Source organism: Poecilia formosa, unplaced genomic scaffold (assembly GCF_000485575.1).
Source record: "Poecilia formosa unplaced genomic scaffold, Poecilia_formosa-5.1.2 Scaffold760, whole genome shotgun sequence".
Lineage (NCBI taxonomy): Eukaryota > Metazoa > Chordata > Actinopteri > Cyprinodontiformes > Poeciliidae > Poecilia > Poecilia formosa.
Genome location: NW_006800699.1, coordinates 74,415 through 80,928, shown reverse-complemented (window position 1 = coordinate 80,928; position 6,514 = coordinate 74,415). Strand labels below are relative to the sequence as shown.

The 6,514-nt window shown below is 40.4% G+C and overlaps 1 long non-coding RNA gene across 1 annotated transcript; it reads left to right on the top strand.

The window, feature by feature from the left end:
* Window positions 1-3,213: 3,213 nt before the first annotated feature.
* Window positions 3,214-3,871, top strand: LOC103131427 (uncharacterized). Its single transcript, XR_475378.2, has 2 exons — window positions 3,214-3,726; window positions 3,802-3,871. It is a non-coding gene; the product is annotated as an uncharacterized LOC103131427 (long non-coding RNA).
* Window positions 3,872-6,514: the final 2,643 nt, after the last annotated feature.

Below are 6,514 nucleotides of genomic sequence, written 5' to 3'. Positions count from 1 at the left end.
CTTTTGCTAGCATCACGTCCACGGAGCTTACCTTTCTTTAAGCTTTCCTTCCAAGTGACGCTAAAAGTTGGACGAAGTCCCAACCGTCTGTGAAAGCGAAGCGCTGCTTATTTTACATGTCACCATATCTTATGATTTATGCAGCGCTATTATATTACTAACGATTAGACGGACATCTTCTCCCGCTCAGAGAAAACCACTGCGCATGTCTTGGAGCTCCGCATGCAAGTAAAGGGGGAGGCGATGGGTGACAACAGACACTAAGTCACGTTATTGCTCGGATTTTACGGCGCCACCTTAAGTCCCTGAACTTCACATTTTAACGGACAAAAAGCGCAACGCGACTTGATGTAACGAGTAACGCGACAGTTTTGTAGAAATGTAGTGAAGTAGAAAGACAGATACTTACTGTAAAATGTAGTGGAGTAAAAGTAGAAAGTATCCATTATTAAATCTACTTAAGTAAAGTACAGATACACAAAAAATGTACTTATGTACAGTAACGAAGTACTTACTTCCCATCACTGCTCCCAAGACACAAAAACATCAAATGTCTTTATTGTCAACTCTGTCTATGGCATAAAAGAAACCCCAACACAACCACTGACATTCAACATATACCAGGATTAGATTGGCTACAAATTATTTTAATAATTAAAACGTATGAAAAATAAATATGATTTATTTAATCCTCCTGTTACTAAACATGAGTTTGATGAAAACTTTGTGACAATATTGCATTTAGTAGTTTTTGGAAGTATGATCCAACTGAGTGACAAGGGTGTTGCAGTTTCACCAGCAGATGTCACTAGTGAGCAATGAATGAAGCATTGAGTAATGAACCTTTTTGCAAAGCAAAGGGTTGGAAAGCTTGATTGCTTCATGAGGCTTCATTTACCCATCACTACAAAGAAGTTATACTAAATGTCTCATGTTAATACTCAGTGGTGGATTTTTTTTAACCTTCACAATTTTACTTTAACAATTAATTAAAAATTGTAGTGCTGAACTTTTAGCTGGTGTATGGAGATAGGATCACACTTTCCATCTGCTAGATCAGGGCTCTGCAACCTGATCCAACCTGTATCTCTGGAGACACAAGTGGCTCTTCAGCTAACTTATTATATCAAATTATGAAATATTGCCGTGTTTTTTTGTTGTTGTTGTTTTGTTTGTTTCATTCTTTTTCAAGTGTTGCCATGAAAAAAACACTGACTATCCTGGCCCCTGTGGTAAATCTGGTCTAGAACCAGCCTCTAAACCTAACTCCTTATTTTTATAAAGAATTTGGTAATACTCTGTAAAATATCATAATGTTCACATAACTTTTATACTTTTAGTTGTCTGAGGACACATTTTGAATATTAAATCAAGTTACTGTGATCCAGTTTACCAAATACTTTTTACACTTGCTTAATTAAACATACTTAAGGTATGCTACCCTGATTGGAGTACAATTTTGGGGTACTCTAACAGACCTCTATGCTTGAACAATTGCTCTATGGATCACTTTTTAAAGACAAAAAACACTGCCATAAAATATTGTCTATCCCTGCAGCAGACGTCTCACCCCATGAGAGTCGGGCGACACACGCCGTGGTGGGCGTCCCTTATTTTGATTTCTGAAAGGTCAGCCAGTTAAGTAATTAATATGAGAACCGGATATTGGTGTGTGTATTTGAAGCACACACAAGAGTTTGTTTTTGAAGCCCTGTAACACTGTACATTTTTGTAAACTGATTAAGAAAAGATGTGCGTCCACATTTTGTAGTAGGTCTGCCAGGCCTGTTGGTGGCGCTGTAACACTGCCGCAGAATGACAGAAAATACAGAATGGAAGCAATTTTGTTATTTTTGAGTGAGGCACATGTGAATAGACTGAGAGAGACAGACGTCATTGTGGCCACACGGAAACATGAAACTAATGTTTTGAAATATATCCACTCTGGAACCTGGTTTTGTTAAAAATGAATGCTTCCGGTCTTTAGAATCCATGTGGACAAGCAGCCTAAACCAGAGAATACGTTAGAACATTGGTCCCCAACCTTTTTATCACCGTGGATTGCCAAGCCACAGCTCGGGTTCTTTTTTTTTTTTTCCCCCCGAATTTTCCCTTACGACAATCTTAGAACGTCGCTCGCGATAATCGTAACCAATCATCCTGCCGAGTGTGTGGTATGCTAAGACTGATCGCGTCCAGTCAGTAGAACATTGGGACTGCTCCGATCTAAAATCGGGCATATTCTCGCAGCGTGTGGCGAAGTAAAAAACAAGCAACAGTTGCACTTTCAACAGCAGAAGCTGAATATGTTGCTCTCAGTCAAGCAGCTCAAGAAGGTACCTGGCTGAGAAGATTACTGAATGATCTTGGTATGGTCACAAAACCTACAGTGATTGTGGAGGACAACCAAGGAGCCATTGCAATAGCAAAGAATCCAGTGGACCATTGAAGAACATATAGCATATAAACATTCGCTAACATTACATTCATGAGTATGTGCAGAATGGTGAAGTCAAGTTAGAATATTGTCCAACTGATGACATGAAGGCAGATATCTTGACAAAGCCTCTTGCAAGACAGAAGTTTGAGTATTTTAGAAAAAAGATTGGACTTTTTCCAATGTAAATCTGTGGTAGAATGTCTTGCTTTGTAGTTTTTCCATTTTAAAGTTGACAATATTTTTGTTGAGTATAGCAAGACAAAAAGGTAAACTATAAACAGAAAATTACTAATAAGTTAGTCTTGCAAGTTGAGTTAAAATTTATTTCAGCACTATTTTGTGTCTTAATACCATTGTAAAAATTAAGTGGGAGTGTTGAAATATGAAGCAGTAATTTGTTCAATGGTTGTTAACGGAGAGGCTGTTATGCTGCCATCTGCTGTGTCTTCTGAGTACTGCAGTTGTATTGTACCGTTCTGAGAAAGACAATAAAATGAACGCACGTTGAAACGTCTGTTCTCTTCAGTGTGAACCAGACTTAAGACTTACAAGCTCTACTCCTCTTGTCTTGTCTCGACTGCTGCCCTAACACCCTCTGACTCTGGTCGCTATGGTAACGTTTACACATCCCTTCAAAATAAAATATAGATATGCCACAAAAATGAACATTTACTTTCATGAAAATTTTAACTCACAATGACAAATTAATGGGGGCCCTGAGCTCGTTTCTCTGCAACGAGATGGTCCTATCTGGGAAACAATGACACCTGATGTGTTATGATTCATGTCCTGTCCATGCTGTGTTAAGCACTCATTCAGTTCACCTGCCATGCCTGATTGCTCACCTGTTCCACCTGGGCCTTGCCCTACTTAAACACCCCTCAGCCTCTGCTTCCTTGCCAGATTATCGACAGCCACGAGCCAGTAGAGATCCAGCGGTTTCTTCCAAGCCTTCAATGTTTCTTCGACCCCCCCCTTCTGACCACGGATTTACCCCTCCTGCCAAGCCCCTCACGGATCCTTTCTATTCTGGATTTCTGGACCCTGACCCAAGTTCTGCCTCTCGACCACCGATTACTGCCTGCCCCTCAAAGCTAAGTTTGCTCTCTCTGTTCTCCTGTGTATGTCCTCAGCCTGATTATCGACAAAGTCCCTGGGTGTTGCATTTTGGATCTCCCCGTGGAGCTCTTCATTGCCTCCACAGAGAACCCTGTTCCATTGGTTTCCTGCATCTCCCTGTCATCAGACCCTCTGTTCCTCTGCTCCACCCGTCCACTGCTCTACAGGTCAGTTAAGCTGAACATTTCTAAGATACCCCTCCTTTATCTGTGCATCACCAGTCTTCTCCCCTCTCTCCTCAGTGCTGTGTTTGATGACCTCTCCCTGAGCAGAAACCAGTATCTGAAAAAATAAACTTTTTCCCTTTTTGTATTCTCCTGTGTGGTTGAATTTCCGGGTCCCCTCTGAGTGTCCTTACATGATGCAGAGGGTGCTTGGTTTGTAATGGCGAAGCAGTTTGAAGCTTCATTGCCTCATTAGTGGTGCATATTATACAGAGCGGGCTTGGAACGTGGGAGTCACCTACCGGCCCGGGATAAATCCATTCTCCTGTCTCTGGTCCTTCTCCCCTTTTCCAAAGACATCTGTTTCTTACTCATTGTGGACTCAATTTTGGCGCGCAAGATAAAAGATCCTCCAGACTCAGATAATACGTAAAACGAAAATATTTATTTCTTGTGCGGCCTGGTACTAATTGGTCCACGTACCAGTCTGAGGCCCCGTTTAAGAGCATTAGACACTCTTAAAATTGTCTGTGTGAATGGGGCAACCCAGGTGAAAAAAAAAGTATGCTTTAGTATATTTCAAATATACTTACATTTGTGAAAGTATACTAAGTATTACGTGTACTCAGGGGTGAAAGTAGTTTTAAATTCTTGGGGGCACTATGACAAAAATATATATATTTTTACAAAAACAGAAAAGGTAAAAAAAAAAAACTTTTCTGTTTATATATATGTAACTTCTTTGTGTGCTTTGGAGTTTCTGTGCTGATAATTTTTTTTTGAAGTGATAAAAGCTGGGTAGCTCTTGAATTGTTACAAAATACAGTAGAGCTGTATTTCCCTCAGCCCACTGCTGCAATGTTGACACCTTGAGATGCCATGAGAGCTAAACTCTGAACATCATGGCATGGAGTACATCCCAGTTTTCCATGTCTGCCATATAACCATTCAGTTTAGCTTTTAAACTGGTCCTATTGATCCTGTGTCCAGACAGAGGGATAATCAGTAGCCCAGCATCATGACCCGTTTGTTCTGAAGATCCTGAAGCTTCCACTTCTCTTCCTGCCTCCTCATGGTGCCTCCTCACCCTGACTCTCACACTGATAGGAGGAACCACAGAGCTCTGTTAAGTTAAAAGCACATCTTCTGAAATTGGGATATTTTTTCTCCAACAGGTTCCAGAGGAATCGCCTCAAACCAGATGTTGGACTGGATTTTATTTCACTGTCATTTGTGAATGTTGGAGCCTCATTTTCAACAGTGGAGTTATAAAGGTTGAAAAGGGTTATCATTAAGTCTCATCATCAATATTTCCACTAAATAAGAGGCAAAATAAAAATTGTTTGATAAAGGAAAAGCCTCTCGGACTCTGAGCCCGACAGCACCAAACTATTCTTTATATTAGACAATTTAATTTCACATAATTATCATGGTAGAAGCCATTTGTTTGTTAAATACTTAATGAAACATATTTACCGTGTTTGATGTTTGTTGTGAATGACGTATTCTCACAGACTAACGAGATAATTAGTCCAAGTTTGTCGTTTATTGAATGTTCAGAAACTACAGCGGCAACTACAGCGGCTATGATGCACCAAGGCAAAGGTAAAACAACCCGAACAGGTGATCAACTCTAAACCAGTCACACCATTTTACTCTCCGTCTCTCTTTCTCGTTTAAGCACACCCGTTGCCATGGCAACCGCTCGCTCCTCGAGCTGACCAAAGATTACATTAAAAACATAACATTCAGTCTGTTATGATATTAGGTTTGCAGGCTTGATATTTATTTGCGATCATTAATAAGCCTCCCTGAACACAGCGGTGGTTGATTAGTTAATTTTAAACTCCTGCTCTGCTCGTTATTTTGATAATGGAACCAAAACGCACAGAATTGTGCAACACCTTTTTGAAACAATAATCACTGAGATTATTATTGTTGTTGGGTCATTTATTTGAGCACGTTTTGTTGATCTTTTTTTGTTTTGATAAGAAGTCAGAGGAGAACGTGCTGGTCTCAGCACCTGGCGTCGTTCAGTTTGTCACCTAATGCAGAGATCGACTCAAAACCTTCCGCGATCGACATATTGCACCGCTGCTCTAGCAAAGCACGAACAGTTCAGAAACAATATGAAATGGGTAAAAAGCGATTTATTAACTGATTAAGTCCTGTTTTTGATTGTTCTTGAAAAACTAATCAGTCACGGCTGATTAGTGGGTGAACTCACGGCTGCACAGTGAACCCATTGATTCTTTACAGCAGACAGCTGCTCCCTTCTCTTGCAGGTACTGTGTACCAGTGTTGTGTTCAAGACCACCTAACCTGAGACCGAGACAAGACCGAGACTTTTAGGGTCCGAGACCAAGTCAAGACCAAGACCGAGGAAAGTCGAGACCGAATCAAGACCAAGACCAGCGGCCCATGCTACATGACACAATAAAAAGTAAAATATGACCAAATTGCTTCTCAAAATAATCTGAAAGATCCATATTCCCATAAAAACACCTAGATATTAAATACTTAATACATTTTACCAATATTAAATATTCCATTTCTGTGCTACAATGTGTGATGGTCTCGTGCCATCCCTAAAAACATAACGCCCTGGGCATTTGCCCATATTGCTCATGTAAGAAACCACCACTGTCTGCACCATTAAACATAGCAATTGAGGCAATGCCCTGATGGTAAATAACGCTCAACTATGAACGTTGAGCGTTCATAGTTGAGCTGACCAAGGAGCAACAAGCAAGAAGTAACCAAATAGAAGGCGCTCATCGTGACTGTTTTC